The sequence below is a fragment of the Diprion similis genome, chromosome 1 (assembly GCF_021155765.1).
Source record: "Diprion similis isolate iyDipSimi1 chromosome 1, iyDipSimi1.1, whole genome shotgun sequence".
NCBI lineage: Eukaryota > Metazoa > Arthropoda > Insecta > Hymenoptera > Diprionidae > Diprion > Diprion similis.
Genome location: NC_060105.1, coordinates 6,086,679 through 6,106,763, shown reverse-complemented (window position 1 = coordinate 6,106,763; position 20,085 = coordinate 6,086,679).

Below are 20,085 nucleotides of genomic sequence, written 5' to 3'. Positions count from 1 at the left end.
CTCTGCTGCTGGTCCTAGGCTATTTTTCATGTGTTTTCTGAGTTCCTGGGCGTCGAATTAGTCTAAAAAGCGTCATACGGATCGATTCCCAGACAAAAGATTTTTCGGCCAAAAAAAATCCAAGGCTAACCCCTTTGCATTTTTGGCGAAAATTTCGACGACTTTGAAAAGTGCTGCAATTAATTCTTTAGGGTACTATTCCGACGTGATTTTGCGAGAGGAATCGATCAATCGCAGTCCCGATACGCTGCGAGCAACATCTGCAAAGTTACAGCCGAAAAACTGCAGATTTTCATCGTCATTTCTCTGCTGCTGGTCCTAGGCTATTTTTCATGTGTTTTCTGAGTTCCTGGGCGTCGAATTAGTCTAAAAAGCGTCATACGGATCGATTCCCAGACAAAAGATTTTTCGGCCAAAAAAAATCCAAGGCTAACCCCTTTGCATTTTTGGCGAAAATTTCGACGACTTTGAAAAGTGCTGCAATTAATTCTTTAGGGTACTATTCCGACGTGATTTTGCGAGAGGAATCGATCAATCGCAGTCCCGATACGCTGCGAGCAACACCTGCAAAGTTACAGCCGAAAAACTGCAGATTTTCATCGTCATTTCTCTGCTGCTGGTCCTAGGCTATTTTTCATGTGTTTTCTGAGTTCCTGGGCGTCGAATTAGTCTAAAAAGCGTCATACGGATCGATTCCGAGACAAAAGATTTTTCGGCCAAAAAAAATCCAAGGCTAACCCCTTTGCATTTTTGGCGAAAATTTCGACGACTTTGAAAAGTGCTGCAATTAATTCTTTAGGGTACTATTCCGACGTGATTTTGCGAGAGGAATCGATCAATCGCAGTCCCGATACGCTGCGAGCAACACCTGCAAAGTTACAGCCAAAAAACTGCAGATTTTCATCGTCATTTCTCTGCTGCTGGTCCTAGGCTATTTTTCATGTGTTTTCTGAGTTCCTGGGCGTCGAATAAGTCTAAAAAGCGTCATACGGATCGATTCCCAGACAAAAGATTTTTCGGCCAAAAAAAATCCAAGGCTAACCCCTTTGCATTTTTGGCGAAAATTTCGACGACTTTGAAAAGTGCTGCAATTAATTCTTTAGGGTACTATTCCGACGTGATTTTGCGAGAGGAATCGATCAATCGCAGTCCCGATACGCTGCGAGCAACACCTGCAAAGTTACAGCCGAAAAACTGCAGATTTTCATCGTCATTTCTCTGCTGCTGGTCCTAGGCTATTTTTCATGTGTTTTCTGAGTTCCTGGGCGTCGAATTAGTCTAAAAAGCGTCATACGGATCGATTCCCAGACAAAAGATTTTTCGGCCAAAAAAAATCCAAGGCTAACCCCTTTGCATTTTTGGCGAAAATTTCGACGACTTTGAAAAGTGCTGCAATTAATTCTTTAGGGTACTATTCCGACGTGATTTTGCGAGAGGAATCGATCAATCGCAGTCCCGATACGCTGCGAGCAACATCTGCAAAGTTACAGCCGAAAAACTGCAGATTTTCATCGTCATTTCTCTGCTGCTGGTCCTAGGCTATTTTTCATGTGTTTTCTGAGTTCCTGGGCGTCGAATTAGTCTAAAAAGCGTCATACGGATCGATTCCCAGACAAAAGATTTTTCGGCCAAAAAAAATCCAAGGCTAACCCCTTTGCATTTTTGGCGAAAATTTCGACGACTTTGAAAAGTGCTGCAATTAATTCTTTAGGGTACTATTCCGACGTGATTTTGCGAGAGGAATCGATCAATCGCAGTCCCGATACGCTGCGAGCAACACCTGCAAAGTTACAGCCGAAAAACTGCAGATTTTCATCGTCATTTCTCTGCTGCTGGTCCTAGGCTATTTTTCATGTGTTTTCTGAGTTCCTGGGCGTCGAATTAGTCTAAAAAGCGTCATACGGATCGATTCCCAGACAAAAGATTTTTCGGCCAAAAAAAATCCAAGGCTAACCCCTTTGCATTTTTGGCGAAAATTTCGACGACTTTGAAAAGTGCTGCAATTAATTCTTTAGGGTACTATTCCGACGTGATTTTGCGAGAGGAATCGATCAATCGCAGTCCCGATACGCTGCGAGCAACACCTGCAAAGTTACAGCCGAAAAACTGCAGATTTTCATCGTCATTTCTCTGCTGCTGGTCCTAGGCTATTTTTCATGTGTTTTCTGAGTTCCTGGGCGTCGAATTAGTCTAAAAAGCGTCATACGGATCGATTCCCAGACAAAAGATTTTTCGGCCAAAAAAAATCCAAGGCTAACCCCTTTGCATTTTTGGCGAAAATTTCGACGACTTTGAAAAGTGCTGCAATTAATTCTTTAGGGTACTATTCCGACGTGATTTTGCGAGAGGAATCGATCAATCGCAGTCCCGATACGCTGCGAGCAACATCTGCAAAGTTACAGCCGAAAAACTGCAGATTTTCATCGTCATTTCTCTGCTGCTGGTCCTAGGCTATTTTTCATGTGTTTTCTGAGTTCCTGGGCGTCGAATTAGTCTAAAAAGCGTCATACGGATCGATTCCCAGACAAAAGATTTTTCGGCCAAAAAAAATCCAAGGCTAACCCCTTTGCATTTTTGGCGAAAATTTCGACGACTTTGAAAAGTGCTGCAATTAATTCTTTAGGGTACTATTCCGACGTGATTTTGCGAGAGGAATCGATCAATCGCAGTCCCGATACGCTGCGAGCAACATCTGCAAAGTTACAGCCGAAAAACTGCAGATTTTCATCGTCATTTCTCTGCTGCTGGGCCTAGGCTATTTTTCATGTGTTTTCTGAGTTCCTGGGCGTCGAATTAGTCTAAAAAGCGTCATACGGATCGATTCCCAGACAAAAGATTTTTCGGCCAAAAAAAATCCAAGGCTAACCCCTTTGCATTTTTGGCGAAAATTTCGACGACTTTGAAAAGTGCTGCAATTAATTCTTTAGGGTACTATTCCGACGTGATTTTGCGAGAGGAATCGATCAATCGCAGTCCCGATACGCTGCGAGCAACACCTGCAAAGTTACAGCCGAAAAACTGCAGATTTTCATCGTCATTTCTCTGCTGCTGGTCCTAGGCTATTTTTCATGTGTTTTCTGAGTTCCTGGGCGTCGAATTAGTCTAAAAAGCGTCATACGGATCGATTCCCAGACAAAAGATTTTTCGGCCAAAAAAAATCCAAGGCTAACCCCTTTGCATTTTTGGCGAAAATTTCGACGACTTTGAAAAGTGCTGCAATTAATTCTTTAGGGTACTATTCCGACGTGATTTTGCGAGAGGAATCGATCAATCGCAGTCCCGATACGCTGCGAGCAACACCTGCAAAGTTACAGCCGAAAAACTGCAGATTTTCATCGTCATTTCTCTGCTGCTGGTCCTAGGCTATTTTTCATGTGTTTTCTGAGTTCCTGGGCGTCGAATTAGTCTAAAAAGCGTCATACGGATCGATTCCCAGACAAAAGATTTTTCGGCCAAAAAAAATCCAAGGCTAACCCCTTTGCATTTTTGGCGAAAATTTCGACGACTTTGAAAAGTGCTGCAATTAATTCTTTAGGGTACTATTCCGACGTGATTTTGCGAGAGGAATCGATCAATCGCAGTCCCGATACGCTGCGAGCAACATCTGCAAAGTTACAGCCGAAAAACTGCAGATTTTCAATGTCATTTCTCTGCTGCTGGTCCTAGGCTATTTTTCATGTGTTTTCTGAGTTCCTGGGCGTCGAATTAGTCTAAAAAGCGTCATACGGATCGATTCCCAGACAAAAGATTTTTCGGCCAAAAAAAATCCAAGGCTAACCCCTTTGCATTTTTGGCGAAAATTTCGACGACTTTGAAAAGTGCTGCAATTAATTCTTTACGGTACTATTCCGACGTGATTTTGCGAGAGGAATCGATCAATCGCAGTCCCGATACGCTGCGAGCAACATCTGCAAAGTTACAGCCGAAAAACTGCAGATTTTCATCGTCATTTCTCTGCTGCTGGTCCTAGGCTATTTTTCATGTGTTTTCTGAGTTCCTGGGCGTCGAATTAGTCTAAAAAGCGTCATACGGATCGATTCCCAGACAAAAGATTTTTCGGCCAAAAAAAATCCAAGGCTAACCCCTTTGCATTTTTGGCGAAAATTTCGACGACTTTGAAAAGTGCTGCAATTAATTCTTTAGGGTACTATTCCGACGTGATTTTGCGAGAGGAATCGATCAATCGCAGTCCCGATACGCTGCGAGCAACACCTGCAAAGTTACAGCCGAAAAACTGCAGATTTTCATCGTCATTTCTCTGCTGCTGGTCCTAGGCTATTTTTCATGTGTTTTCTGAGTTCCTGGGCGTCGAATTAGTCTAAAAAGCGTCATACGGATCGATTCCCAGACAAAAGATTTTTCGGCCAAAAAAAATCCAAGGCTAACCCCTTTGCATTTTTGGCGAAAATTTCGACGACTTTGAACAGTGCTGCAATTAATTCTTTAGGGTACTATTCCGACGTGATTTTGCGAGAGGAATCGATCAATCGCAGTCCCGATACGCTGCGAGCAACACCTGCAAAGTTACAGCCGAAAAACTGCAGATTTTCATCGTCATTTCTCTGCTGCTGGTCCTAGGCTATTTTTCATGTGTTTTCTGAGTTCCTGGGCGTCGAATTAGTCTAAAAAGCGTCATACGGATCGATTCCCAGACAAAAGATTTTTCGGCCAAAAAAAATCCAAGGCTAACCCCTTTGCATTTTTGGCGAAAATTTCGACGACTTTGAAAAGTGCTGCAATTAATTCTTTAGGGTACTATTCCGACGTGATTTTGCGAGAGGAATCGATCAATCGCAGTCCCGATACGCTGCGAGCAACACCTGCAAAGTTACAGCCGAAAAACTGCAGATTTTCATCGTCATTTCTCTGCTGCTGGTCCTAGGCTATTTTTCATGTGTTTTCTGAGTTCCTGGGCGTCGAATTAGTCTAAAAAGCGTCATACGGATCGATTCCCAGACAAAAGATTTTTCGGCCAAAAAAAATCCAAGGCTAACCCCTTTGCATTTTTGGCGAAAATTTCGACGACTTTGAAAAGTGCTGCAATTAATTCTTTAGGGTACTATTCCGACGTGATTTTGCGAGAGGAATCGATCAATCGCAGTCCCGATACGCTGCGAGCAACATCTGCAAAGTTACAGCCGAAAAACTGCAGATTTTCATCGTCATTTCTCTGCTGCTGGTCCTAGGCTATTTTTCATGTGTTTTCTGAGTTCCTGGGCGTCGAATTAGTCTAAAAAGCGTCATACGGATCGATTCCCAGACAAAAGATTTTTCGGCCAAAAAAAATCCAAGGCTAACCCCTTTGCATTTTTGGCGAAAATTTCGACGACTTTGAAAAGTGCTGCAATTAATTCTTTAGGGTACTATTCCGACGTGATTTTGCGAGAGGAATCGATCAATCGCAGTCCCGATACGCTGCGAGCAACATCTGCAAAGTTACAGCCGAAAAACTGCAGATTTTCATCGTCATTTCTCTGCTGCTGGGCCTAGGCTATTTTTCATGTGTTTTCTGAGTTCCTGGGCGTCGAATTAGTCTAAAAAGCGTCATACGGATCGATTCCCAGACAAAAGATTTTTCGGCCAAAAAAAATCCAAGGCTAACCCCTTTGCATTTTTGGCGAAAATTTCGACGACTTTGAAAAGTGCTGCAATTAATTCTTTAGGGTACTATTCCGACGTGATTTTGCGAGAGGAATCGATCAATCGCAGTCCCGATACGCTGCGAGCAACACCTGCAAAGTTACAGCCGAAAAACTGCAGATTTTCATCGTCATTTCTCTGCTGCTGGTCCTAGGCTATTTTTCATGTGTTTTCTGAGTTCCTGGGCGTCGAATTAGTCTAAAAAGCGTCATACGGATCGATTCCCAGACAAAAGATTTTTCGGCCAAAAAAAATCCAAGGCTAACCCCTTTGCATTTTTGGCGAAAATTTCGACGACTTTGAAAAGTGCTGCAATTAATTCTTTAGGGTACTATTCCGACGTGATTTTGCGAGAGGAATCGATCAATCGCAGTCCCGATACGCTGCGAGCAACACCTGCAAAGTTACAGCCGAAAAACTGCAGATTTTCATCGTCATTTCTCTGCTGCTGGTCCTAGGCTATTTTTCATGTGTTTTCTGAGTTCCTGGGCGTCGAATTAGTCTAAAAAGCGTCATACGGATCGATTCCCAGACAAAAGATTTTTCGGCCAAAAAAAATCCAAGGCTAACCCCTTTGCATTTTTGGCGAAAATTTCGACGACTTTGAAAAGTGCTGCAATTAATTCTTTAGGGTACTATTCCGACGTGATTTTGCGAGAGGAATCGATCAATCGCAGTCCCGATACGCTGCGAGCAACATCTGCAAAGTTACAGCCGAAAAACTGCAGATTTTCATCGTCATTTCTCTGCTGCTGGTCCTAGGCTATTTTTCATGTGTTTTCTGAGTTCCTGGGCGTCGAATTAGTCTAAAAAGCGTCATACGGATCGATTCCCAGACAAAAGATTTTTCGGCCAAAAAAAATCCAAGGCTAACCCCTTTGCATTTTTGGCGAAAATTTCGACGACTTTGAAAAGTGCTGCAATTAATTCTTTAGGGTACTATTCCGACGTGATTTTGCGAGAGGAATCGATCAATCGCAGTCCCGATACGCTGCGAGCAACACCTGCAAAGTTACAGCCGAAAAACTGCAGATTTTCATCGTCATTTCTCTGCTGCTGGTCCTAGGCTATTTTTCATGTGTTTTCTGAGTTCCTGGGCGTCGAATTAGTCTAAAAAGCGTCATACGGATCGATTCCCAGACAAAAGATTTTTCGGCCAAAAAAAATCCAAGGCTAACCCCTTTGCATTTTTGGCGAAAATTTCGACGACTTTGAAAAGTGCTGCAATTAATTCTTTAGGGTACTATTCCGACGTGATTTTGCGAGAGGAATCGATCAATCGCAGTCCCGATACGCTGCGAGCAACATCTGCAAAGTTACAGCCGAAAAACTGCAGATTTTCATCGTCATTTCTCTGCTGCTGGTCCTAGGCTATTTTTCATGTGTTTTCTGAGTTCCTGGGCGTCGAATTAGTCTAAAAAGCGTCATACGGATCGATTCCCAGACAAAAGATTTTTCGGCCAAAAAAAATCCAAGGCTAACCCCTTTGCATTTTTGGCGAAAATTTCGACGACTTTGAAAAGTGCTGCAATTAATTCTTTAGGGTACTATTCCGACGTGATTTTGCGAGAGGAATCGATCAATCGCAGTCCCGATACGCTGCGAGCAACACCTGCAAAGTTACAGCCGAAAAACTGCAGATTTTCATCGTCATTTCTCTGCTGCTGGTCCTAGGCTATTTTTCATGTGTTTTCTGAGTTCCTGGGCGTCGAATTAGTCTAAAAAGCGTCATACGGATCGATTCCCAGACAAAAGATTTTTCGGCCAAAAAAAGTCCAAGGCTAACCCCTTTGCATTTTTGGCGAAAATTTCGACGACTTTGAAAAGTGCTGCAATTAATTCTTTAGGGTACTATTCCGACGTGATTTTGCGAGAGGAATCGATCAATCGCAGTCCCGATACGCTGCGAGCAACACCTGCAAAGTTACAGCCGAAAAACTGCAGATTTTCATCGTCATTTCTCTGCTGCTGGTCCTAGGCTATTTTTCATGTGTTTTCTGAGTTCCTGGGCGTCGAATTAGTCTAAAAAGCGTCATACGGATCGATTCCCAGACAAAAGATTTTTCGGCCAAAAAAAATCCAAGGCTAACCCCTTTGCATTTTTGGCGAAAATTTCGACGACTTTGAAAAGTGCTGCAATTAATTCTTTAGGGTACTATTCCGACGTGATTTTGCGAGAGGAATCGATCAATCGCAGTCCCGATACGCTGCGAGCAACACCTGCAAAGTTACAGCCGAAAAACTGCAGATTTTCATCGTCATTTCTCTGCTGCTGGTCCTAGGCTATTTTTCATGTGTTTTCTGAGTTCCTGGGCGTCGAATTAGTCTAAAAAGCGTCATACGGATCGATTCCCAGACAAAAGATTTTTCGGCCAAAAAAAATCCAAGGCTAACCCCTTTGCATTTTTGGCGAAAATTTCGACGACTTTGAAAAGTGCTGCAATTAATTCTTTAGGGTACTATTCCGACGTGATTTTGCGAGAGGAATCGATCAATCGCAGTCCCGATACGCTGCGAGCAACATCTGCAAAGTTACAGCCGAAAAACTGCAGATTTTCATCGTCATTTCTCTGCTGCTGGTCCTAGGCTATTTTTCATGTGTTTTCTGAGTTCCTGGGCGTCGAATTAGTCTAAAAAGCGTCATACGGATCGATTCCCAGACAAAAGATTTTTCGGCCAAAAAAAATCCAAGGCTAACCCCTTTGCATTTTTGGCGAAAATTTCGACGACTTTGAAAAGTGCTGCAATTAATTCTTTAGGGTACTATTCCGACGTGATTTTGCGAGAGGAATCGATCAATCGCAGTCCCGATACGCTGCGAGCAACACCTGCAAAGTTACAGCCGAAAAACTGCAGATTTTCATCGTCATTTCTCTGCTGCTGGTCCTAGGCTATTTTTCATGTGTTTTCTGAGTTCCTGGGCGTCGAATTAGTCTAAAAAGCGTCATACGGATCGATTCCCAGACAAAAGATTTTTCGGCCAAAAAAAATCCAAGGCTAACCCCTTTGCATTTTTGGCGAAAATTTCGACGACTTTGAAAAGTGCTGCAATTAATTCTTTAGGGTACTATTCCGACGTGATTTTGCGAGAGGAATCGATCAATCGCAGTCCCGATACGCTGCGAGCAACACCTGCAAAGTTACAGCCGAAAAACTGCAGATTTTCATCGTCATTTCTCTGCTGCTGGTCCTAGGCTATTTTTCATGTGTTTTCTGAGTTCCTGGGCGTCGAATTAGTCTAAAAAGCGTCATACGGATCGATTCCCAGACAAAAGATTTTTCGGCCAAAAAAAATCCAAGGCTAACCCCTTTGCATTTTTGGCGAAAATTTCGACGACTTTGAAAAGTGCTGCAATTAATTCTTTAGGGTACTATTCCGACGTGATTTTGCGAGAGGAATCGATCAATCGCAGTCCCGATACGCTGCGAGCAACACCTGCAAAGTTACAGCCGAAAAACTGCAGATTTTCATCGTCATTTCTCTGCTGCTGGTCCTAGGCTATTTTTCATGTGTTTTCTGAGTTCCTGGGCGTCGAATTAGTCTAAAAAGCGTCATACGGATCGATTCCCAGACAAAAGATTTTTCGGCCAAAAAAAATCCAAGGCTAACCCCTTTGCATTTTTGGCGAAAATTTCGACGACTTTGAAAAGTGCTGCAATTAATTCTTTAGGGTACTATTCCGACGTGATTTTGCGAGAGGAATCGATCAATCGCAGTCCCGATACGCTGCGAGCAACACCTGCAAAGTTACAGCCGAAAAACTGCAGATTTTCATCGTCATTTCTCTGCTGCTGGTCCTAGGCTATTTTTCATGTGTTTTCTGAGTTCCTGGGCGTCGAATTAGTCTAAAAAGCGTCATACGGATCGATTCCCAGACAAAAGATTTTTCGGCCAAAAAAAATCCAAGGCTAACCCCTTTGCATTTTTGGCGAAAATTTCGACGACTTTGAAAAGTGCTGCAATTAATTCTTTAGGGTACTATTCCGACGTGATTTTGCGAGAGGAATCGATCAATCGCAGTCCCGATACGCTGCGAGCAACACCTGCAAAGTTACAGCCGAAAAACTGCAGATTTTCATCGTCATTTCTCTGCTGCTGGTCCTAGGCTATTTTTCATGTGTTTTCTGAGTTCCTGGGCGTCGAATTAGTCTAAAAAGCGTCATACGGATCGATTCCCAGACAAAAGATTTTTCGGCCAAAAAAAATCCAAGGCTAACCCCTTTGCATTTTTAGCGAAAATTTCGACGACTTTGAAAAGTGCTGCAATTAATTCTTTAGGGTACTATTCCGACGTGATTTTGCGAGAGGAATCGATCAATCGCAGTCCCGATACGCTGCGAGCAACACCTGCAAAGTTACAGCCGAAAAACTGCAGATTTTCATCGTCATTTCTCTGCTGCTGGTCCTAGGCTATTTTTCATGTGTTTTCTGAGTTCCTGGGCGTCGAATTAGTCTAAAAAGCGTCATACGGATCGATTCCCAGACAAAAGATTTTTCGGCCAAAAAAAATCCAAGGCTAACCCCTTTGCATTTTTGGCGAAAATTTCGACGACTTTGAAAAGTGCTGCAATTAATTCTTTAGGGTACTATTCCGACGTGATTTTGCGAGAGGAATCGATCAATCGCAGTCCCGATACGCTGCGAGCAACACCTGCAAAGTTACAGCCGAAAAACTGCAGATTTTCATCGTCATTTCTCTGCTGCTGGTCCTAGGCTATTTTTCATGTGTTTTCTGAGTTCCTGGGCGTCGAATTAGTCTAAAAAGCGTCATACGGATCGATTCCCAGACAAAAGATTTTTCGGCCAAAAAAAATCCAAGGCTAACCCCTTTGCATTTTTAGCGAAAATTTCGACGACTTTGAAAAGTGCTGCAATTAATTCTTTAGGGTACTATTCCGACGTGATTTTGCGAGAGGAATCGATCAATCGCAGTCCCGATACGCTGCGAGCAACACCTGCAAAGTTACAGCCGAAAAACTGCAGATTTTCATCGTCATTTCTCTGCTGCTGGTCCTAGGCTATTTTTCATGTGTTTTCTGAGTTCCTGGGCGTCGAATTAGTCTAAAAAGCGTCATACGGATCGATTCCCAGACAAAAGATTTTTCGGCCAAAAAAAATCCAAGGCTAACCCCTTTGCATTTTTGGCGAAAATTTCGACGACTTTGAAAAGTGCTGCAATTAATTCTTTAGGGTACTATTCCGACGTGATTTTGCGAGAGGAATCGATCAATCGCAGTCCCGATACGCTGCGAGCAACACCTGCAAAGTTACAGCCGAAAAACTGCAGATTTTCATCGTCATTTCTCTGCTGCTGGTCCTAGGCTATTTTTCATGTGTTTTCTGAGTTCCTGGGCGTCGAATTAGTCTAAAAAGCGTCATACGGATCGATTCCCAGACAAAAGATTTTTCGGCCAAAAAAAATCCAAGGCTAACCCCTTTGCATTTTTGGCGAAAATTTCGACGACTTTGAAAAGTGCTGCAATTAATTCTTTAGGGTACTATTCCGACGTGATTTTGCGAGAGGAATCGATCAATCGCAGTCCCGATACGCTGCGAGCAACACCTGCAAAGTTACAGCCGAAAAACTGCAGATTTTCATCGTCATTTCTCTGCTGCTGGTCCTAGGCTATTTTTCATGTGTTTTCTGAGTTCCTGGGCGTCGAATTAGTCTAAAAAGCGTCATACGGATCGATTCCCAGACAAAAGATTTTTCGGCCAAAAAAAATCCAAGGCTAACCCCTTTGCATTTTTGGCGAAAATTTCGACGACTTTGAAAAGTGCTGCAATTAATTCTTTAGGGTACTATTCCGACGTGATTTTGCGAGAGGAATCGATCAATCGCAGTCCCGATACGCTGCGAGCAACATCTGCAAAGTTACAGCCGAAAAACTGCAGATTTTCATCGTCATTTCTCTGCTGCCGGTCCTAGGCTATTTTTCATGTGTTTTCTGAGTTCCTGGGCGTCGAATTAGTCTAAAAAGCGTCATACGGATCGATTCCCAGACAAAAGATTTTTCGGCCAAAAAAAATCCAAGGCTAACCCCTTTGCATTTTTGGCGAAAATTTCGACGACTTTGAAAAGTGCTGCAATTAATTCTTTAGGGTACTATTCCGACGTGATTTTGCGAGAGGAATCGATCAATCGCAGTCCCGATACGCTGCGAGCAACACCTGCAAAGTTACAGCCGAAAAACTGCAGATTTTCATCGTCATTTCTCTGCTGCTGGTCCTAGGCTATTTTTCATGTGTTTTCTGAGTCCCTGGGCGTCGAATTAGTCTAAAAAGCGTCATACGGATCGATTCCCAGACAAAAGATTTTTCGGCCAAAAAAAATCCAAGGCTAACCCCTTTGCATTTTTGGCGAAAATTTCGACGACTTTGAAAAGTGCTGCAATTAATTCTTTAGGGTACTATTCCGACGTGATTTTGCGAGAGGAATCGATCAATCGCAGTCCCGATACGCTGCGAGCAACATCTGCAAAGTTACAGCCGAAAAACTGCAGGTTTTCATCGTCATTTCTCTGCTGCTGGTCCTAGGCTATTTTTCATGTGTTTTCTGAGTTCCTGGGCGTCGAATTAGTCTAAAAAGCGTCATACGGATCGATTCCCAGACAAAAGATTTTTCGGCCAAAAAAAATCCAAGGCTAACCCCTTTGCATTTTTGGCGAAAATTTCGACGACTTTGAAAAGTGCTGCAATTAATTCTTTAGGGTACTATTCCGACGTGATTTTGCGAGAGGAATCGATCAATCGCAGTCCCGATACGCTGCGAGCAACACCTGCAAAGTTACAGCCGAAAAACTGCAGATTTTCATCGTCATTTCTCTGCTGCTGGTCCTAGGCTATTTTTCATGTGTTTTCTGAGTCCCTGGGCGTCGAATTAGTCTAAAAAGCGTCATACGGATCGATTCCCAGACAAAAGATTTTTCGGCCAAAAAAAATCCAAGGCTAACCCCTTTGCATTTTTGTCGAAAATTTCGACGACTTTGAAAAGTGCTGCAATTAATTCTTTAGGGTACTATTCCGACGTGATTTTGCGAGAGGAATCGATCAATCGCAGTCCCGATACGCTGCGAGCAACACCTGCAAAGTTACAGCCGAAAAACTGCAGATTTTCATCGTCATTTCTCTGCTGCTGGTCCTAGGCTATTTTTCATGTGTTTTCTGAGTTCCTGGGCGTCGAATTAGTCTAAAAAGCGTCATACGGATCGATTCCCAGACAAAAGATTTTTCGGCCAAAAAAAATCCAAGGCTAACCCCTTTGCATTTTTGGCGAAAATTTCGACGACTTTGAAAAGTGCTGCAATTAATTCTTTAGGGTACTATTCCGACGTGATTTTGCGAGAGGAATCGATCAATCGCAGTCCCGATACGCTGCGAGCAACACCTGCAAAGTTACAGCCGAAAAACTGCAGATTTTCATCGTCATTTCTCTGCTGCTGGTCCTAGGCTATTTTTCATGTGTTTTCTGAGTTCCTGGGCGTCGAATTAGTCTAAAAAGCGTCATACGGATCGATTCCCAGACAAAAGATTTTTCGGCCAAAAAAAATCCAAGGCTAACCCCTTTGCATTTTTGGCGAAAATTTCGACGACTTTGAAAAGTGCTGCAATTAATTCTTTAGGGTACTATTCCGACGTGATTTTGCGAGAGGAATCGATCAATCGCAGTCCCGATACGCTGCGAGCAACACCTGCAAAGTTACAGCCGAAAAACTGCAGATTTTCATCGTCATTTCTCTGCTGCTGGTCCTAGGCTATTTTTCATGTGTTTTCTGAGTCCCTGGGCGTCGAATTAGTCTAAAAAGCGTCATACGGATCGATTCCCAGACAAAAGATTTTTCGGCCAAAAAAAATCCAAGGCTAACCCCTTTGCATTTTTGGCGAAAATTTCGACGACTTTGAAAAGTGCTGCAATTAATTCTTTAGGGTACTATTCCGACGTGATTTTGCGAGAGGAATCGATCAATCGCAGTCCCGATACGCTGCGAGCAACACCTGCAAAGTTACAGCCGAAAAACTGCAGATTTTCATCGTCATTTCTCTGCTGCTGGTCCTAGGCTATTTTTCATGTGTTTTCTGAGTTCCTGGGCGTCGAATTAGTCTAAAAAGCGTCATACGGATCGATTCCCAGACAAAAGATTTTTCGGCCAAAAAAAATCCAAGGCTAACCCCTTTGCATTTTTGGCGAAAATTTCGACGACTTTGAAAAGTGCTGCAATTAATTCTTTAGGGTACTATTCCGACGTGATTTTGCGAGAGGAATCGATCAATCGCAGTCCCGATACGCTGCGAGCAACACCTGCAAAGTTACAGCCGAAAAACTGCAGATTTTCATCGTCATTTCTCTGCTGCTGGTCCTAGGCTATTTTTCATGTGTTTTCTGAGTTCCTGGGCGTCGAATTAGTCTAAAAAGCGTCATACGGATCGATTCCCAGACAAAAGATTTTTCGGCCAAAAAAAATCCAAGGCTAACCCCTTTGCATTTTTGGCGAAAATTTCGACGACTTTGAAAAGTGCTGCAATTAATTCTTTAGGGTACTATTCCGACGTGATTTTGCGAGAGGAATCGATCAATCGCAGTCCCGATACGCTGCGAGCAACACCTGCAAAGTTACAGCCGAAAAACTGCAGATTTTCATCGTCATTTCTCTGCTGCTGGTCCTAGGCTATTTTTCATGTGTTTTCTGAGTCCCTGGGCGTCGAATTAGTCTAAAAAGCGTCATACGGATCGATTCCCAGACAAAAGATTTTTCGGCCAAAAAAAATCCAAGGCTAACCCCTTTGCATTTTTGGCGAAAATTTCGACGACTTTGAAAAGTGCTGCAATTAATTCTTTAGGGTACTATTCCGACGTGATTTTGCGAGAGGAATCGATCAATCGCAGTCCCGATACGCTGCGAGCAACATCTGCAAAGTTACAGCCGAAAAACTGCAGGTTTTCATCGTCATTTCTCTGCTGCTGGTCCTAGGCTATTTTTCATGTGTTTTCTGAGTTCCTGGGCGTCGAATTAGTCTAAAAAGCGTCATACGGATCGATTCCCAGACAAAAGATTTTTCGGCCAAAAAAAATCCAAGGCTAACCCCTTTGCATTTTTGGCGAAAATTTCGACGACTTTGAAAAGTGCTGCAATTAATTCTTTAGGGTACTATTCCGACGTGATTTTGCGAGAGGAATCGATCAATCGCAGTCCCGATACGCTGCGAGCAACACCTGCAAAGTTACAGCCGAAAAACTGCAGATTTTCATCGTCATTTCTCTGCTGCTGGTCCTAGGCTATTTTTCATGTGTTTTCTGAGTCCCTGGGCGTCGAATTAGTCTAAAAAGCGTCATACGGATCGATTCCCAGACAAAAGATTTTTCGGCCAAAAAAAATCCAAGGCTAACCCCTTTGCATTTTTGTCGAAAATTTCGACGACTTTGAAAAGTGCTGCAATTAATTCTTTAGGGTACTATTCCGACGTGATTTTGCGAGAGGAATCGATCAATCGCAGTCCCGATACGCTGCGAGCAACACCTGCAAAGTTACAGCCGAAAAACTGCAGATTTTCATCGTCATTTCTCTGCTGCTGGTCCTAGGCTATTTTTCATGTGTTTTCTGAGTTCCTGGGCGTCGAATTAGTCTAAAAAGCGTCATACGGATCGATTCCCAGACAAAAGATTTTTCGGCCAAAAAAAATCCAAGGCTAACCCCTTTGCATTTTTGGCGAAAATTTCGACGACTTTGAAAAGTGCTGCAATTAATTCTTTAGGGTACTATTCCGACGTGATTTTGCGAGAGGAATCGATCAATCGCAGTCCCGATACGCTGCGAGCAACACCTGCAAAGTTACAGCCGAAAAACTGCAGATTTTCATCGTCATTTCTCTGCTGCTGGTCCTAGGCTATTTTTCATGTGTTTTCTGAGTTCCTGGGCGTCGAATTAGTCTAAAAAGCGTCATACGGATCGATTCCCAGACAAAAGATTTTTCGGCCAAAAAAAATCCAAGGCTAACCCCTTTGCATTTTTGGCGAAAATTTCGACGACTTTGAAAAGTGCTGCAATTAATTCTTTAGGGTACTATTCCGACGTGATTTTGCGAGAGGAATCGATCAATCGCAGTCCCGATACGCTGCGAGCAACACCTGCAAAGTTACAGCCGAAAAACTGCAGATTTTCATCGTCATTTCTCTGCTGCTGGTCCTAGGCTATTTTTCATGTGTTTTCTGAGTCCCTGGGCGTCGAATTAGTCTAAAAAGCGTCATACGGATCGATTCCCAGACAAAAGATTTTTCGGCCAAAAAAAATCCAAGGCTAACCCCTTTGCATTTTTGGCGAAAATTTCGACGACTTTGAAAAGTGCTGCAATTAATTCTTTAGGGTACTATTCCGACGTGATTTTGCGAGAGGAATCGATCAATCGCAGTCCCGATACGCTGCGAGCAACACCTGCAAAGTTACAGCCGAAAAACTGCAGATTTTCATCGTCATTTCTCTGCTGCTGGTCCTAGGCTATTTTTCATGTGTTTTCTGAGTTCCTGGGCGTCGAATTAGTCTAAAAAGCGTCATACGGATCGATTCCCAGACAAAAGATTTTTCGGCCAAAAAAAATCCAAGGCTAACCCCTTTGCATTTTTGGCGAAAATTTCGACGACTTTGAAAAGTGCTGCAATTAATTCTTTAGGGTACTATTCCGACGTGATTTTGCGAGAGGAATCGATCAATCGCAGTCCCGATACGCTGCGAGCAACACCTGCAAAGTTACAGCCGAAAAACTGCAGATTTTCATCGTCATTTCTCTGCTGCTGGTCCTAGGCTATTTTTCATGTGTTTTCTGAGTTCCTGGGCGTCGAATTAGTCTAAAAAGCGTCATACGGATCGATTCCCAGACAAAAGATTTTTCGGCCAAAAAAAATCCAAGGCTAACCCCTTTGCATTTTTGGCGAAAATTTCGACGACTTTGAAAAGTGCTGCAATTAATTCTTTAGGGTACTATTCCGACGTGATTTTGCGAGAGGAATCGATCAATCGCAGTCCCGATACGCTGCGAGCAACACCTGCAAAGTTACAGCCGAAAAACTGCAGATTTTCATCGTCATTTCTCTGCTGCTGGTCCTAGGCTATTTTTCATGTGTTTTCTGAGTTCCTGGGCGTCGAATTAGTCTAAAAAGCGTCATACGGATCGATTCCCAGACAAAAGATTTTTCGGCCAAAAAAAATCCAAGGCTAACCCCTTTGCATTTTTGGCGAAAATTTCGACGACTTTGAAAAGTGCTGCAATTAATTCTTTAGGGTACTATTCCGACGTGATTTTGCGAGAGGAATCGATCAATCGCAGTCCCGATACGCTGCGAGCAACACCTGCAAAGTTACAGCCGAAAAACTGCAGATTTTCATCGTCATTTCTCTGCTGCTGGTCCTAGGCTATTTTTCATGTGTTTTCTGAGTTCCTGGGCGTCGAATTAGTCTAAAAAGCGTCATACGGATCGATTCCCAGACAAAAGATTTTTCGGCCAAAAAAAATCCAAGGCTAACCCCTTTGCATTTTTGGCGAAAATTTCGACGACTTTGAAAAGTGCTGCAATTAATTCTTTAGGGTACTATTCCGACGTGATTTTGCGAGAGGAATCGATCAATCGCAGTCCCGATACGCTGCGAGCAACACCTGCAAAGTTACAGCCGAAAAACTGCAGATTTTCATCGTCATTTCTCTGCTGCTGGTCCTAGGCTATTTTTCATGTGTTTTCTGAGTTCCTGGGCGTCGAATTAGTCTAAAAAGCGTCATACGGATCGATTCCCAGACAAAAGATTTTTCGGCCAAAAAAAATCCAAGGCTAACCCCTTTGCATTTTTGGCGAAAATTTCGACGACTTTGAAAAGTGCTGCAATTAATTCTTTAGGGTACTATTCCGACGTGATTTTGCGAGAGGAATCGATCAATCGCAGTCCCGATACGCTGCGAGCAACATCTGCAAAGTTACAGCCGAAAAACTGCAGATTTTCATCGTCATTTCTCTGCTGCTGGTCCTAGGCTATTTTTCATGTGTTTTCTGAGTTCCTGGGCGTCGAATTAGTCTAAAAAGCGTCATACGGATCGATTCCCAGACAAAAGATTTTTCGGCCAAAAAAAATCCAAGGCTAACCCCTTTGCATTTTTGGCGAAAATTTCGACGACTTTGAAAAGTGCTGCAATTAATTCTTTAGGGTACTATTCCGACGTGATTTTGCGAGAGGAATCGATCAATCGCAGTCCCGATACGCTGCGAGCAACACCTGCAAAGTTACAGCCGAAAAACTGCAGATTTTCATCGTCATTTCTCTGCTGCTGGTCCTAGGCTATTTTTCATGTGTTTTCTGAGTTCCTGGGCGTCGAATTAGTCTAAAAAGCGTCATACGGATCGATTCCCAGACAAAAGATTTTTCGGCCAAAAAAAATCCAAGGCTAACCCCTTTGCATTTTTGGCGAAAATTTCGACGACTTTGAAAAGTGCTGCAATTAATTCTTTAGGGTACTATTCCGACGTGATTTTGCGAGAGGAATCGATCAATCGCAGTCCCGATACGCTGCGAGCAACATCTGCAAAGTTACAGCCGAAAAACTGCAGATTTTCATCGTCATTTCTCTGCTGCTGGTCCTAGGCTATTTTTCATGTGTTTTCTGAGTTCCTGGGCGTCGAATTAGTCTAAAAAGCGTCATACGGATCGATTCCCAGACAAAAGATTTTTCGGCCAAAAAAAATCCAAGGCTAACCCCTTTGCATTTTTGGCGAAAATTTCGACGACTTTGAAAAGTGCTGCAATTAATTCTTTAGGGTACTATTCCGACGTGATTTTGCGAGAGGAATCGATCAATCGCAGTCCCGATACGCTGCGAGCAACACCTGCAAAGTTACAGCCGAAAAACTGCAGATTTTCATCGTCATTTCTCTGCTGCTGGTCCTAGGCTATTTTTCATGTGTTTTCTGAGTCCCTGGGCGTCGAATTAGTCTAAAAAGCGTCATACGGATCGATTCCCAGACAAAAGATTTTTCGGCCAAAAAAAATCCAAGGCTAACCCCTTTGCATTTTTGGCGAAAATTTCGACGACTTTGAAAAGTGCTGCAATTAATTCTTTAGGGTACTATTCCGACGTGATTTTGCGAGAGGAATTGATCAATCGCAGTCCCGATACGCTGCGAGCAACACCTGCAAAGTTACAGCCGAAAAACTGCAGATTTTCATCGTCATTTCTCTGCTGCTGGTCCTAGGCTATTTTTCATGTGTTTTCTGAGTCCCTGGGCGTCGAATTAGTCTAAAAAGCGTCATACGGATCGATTCCCAGACAAAAGATTTTTCGGCCAAAAAAAATCCAAGGCTAACCCCTTCGCATTTTTGGCGAAAATTTCGACGACTTTGAAAAGTGCTGCAATTAATTCTTTAGGGTACTATTCCGACGTGATTTTGCGAGAGGAATCGATCAATCGCAGTCCCGATACGCTGCGAGCAACACCTGCAAAGTTACAGCCGAAAAACTGCAGATTTTCATCGTCATTTCTCTGCTGCTGGTCCTAGGCTATTTTTCATGTGTTTTCTGAGTTCCTGGGCGTCGAATTAGTCTAAAAAGCGTCATACGGATCGATTCCCAGACAAAAGATTTTTCGGCCAAAAAAAATCCAAGGCTAACCCCTTTGCATTTTTGGCGAAAATTTCGACGACTTTGAAAAGTGCTGCAATTAATTCTTTAGGGTACTATTCCTACGTGATTTTGCGAGAGGAATCGATCAATCGCAGTCCCGATACGCTGCGAGCAACACCTGCAAAGTTACAGCCGAAAAACTGCAGATTTTCATCGTCATTTCTCTGCTGCTGGTCCTAGGCTATTTTTCATGTGTTTTCTGAGTTCCTGGGCGTCGAATTAGTCTAAAAAGCGTCATACGGATCGATTCCCAGACAAAAGATTTTTCGGCCAAAAATAATCCAAGGCTAACCCCTTTGCATTTTTGGCGAAAATTTCGACGACTTTGAAAAGTGCTGCAATTAATTTTGTAGGGCCCCGTTCCGACGTAATTTTGCGAGAGAAATCGATCAAGCGCAGTCCCAATACGCTGCGAGCAACGGATCAAAAGTTACGGCAAAAAAACTGCAGATTTTCATCGTCATTTCTCTGCTGTTGGTCCTACGCTTTTTTCACTGTGTTTTTTGAGTTCCTGGGGTTCCAATTAGCCAAGGAACGGTCATACAAATCAATTCGGAGACCGGAAATTTTCAGCTCCAAAAATCGCAAAAAAAGCAAGGCTAACCCCTTTGCATTTTTGGCGAAAATTTCGACGACTTTGAAAAGTGCTGCAATTATTTCTTTAGGGTACTATTCCGACGTGATTTTGCGAGAGGAATCGATCAATCGCAGTCCCGATACGCTGCGAGCAACACCTGCAAAGTTACAGCCGAAAAACTGCAGATTTTCATCGTCATTTCTCTGCTGCTGGT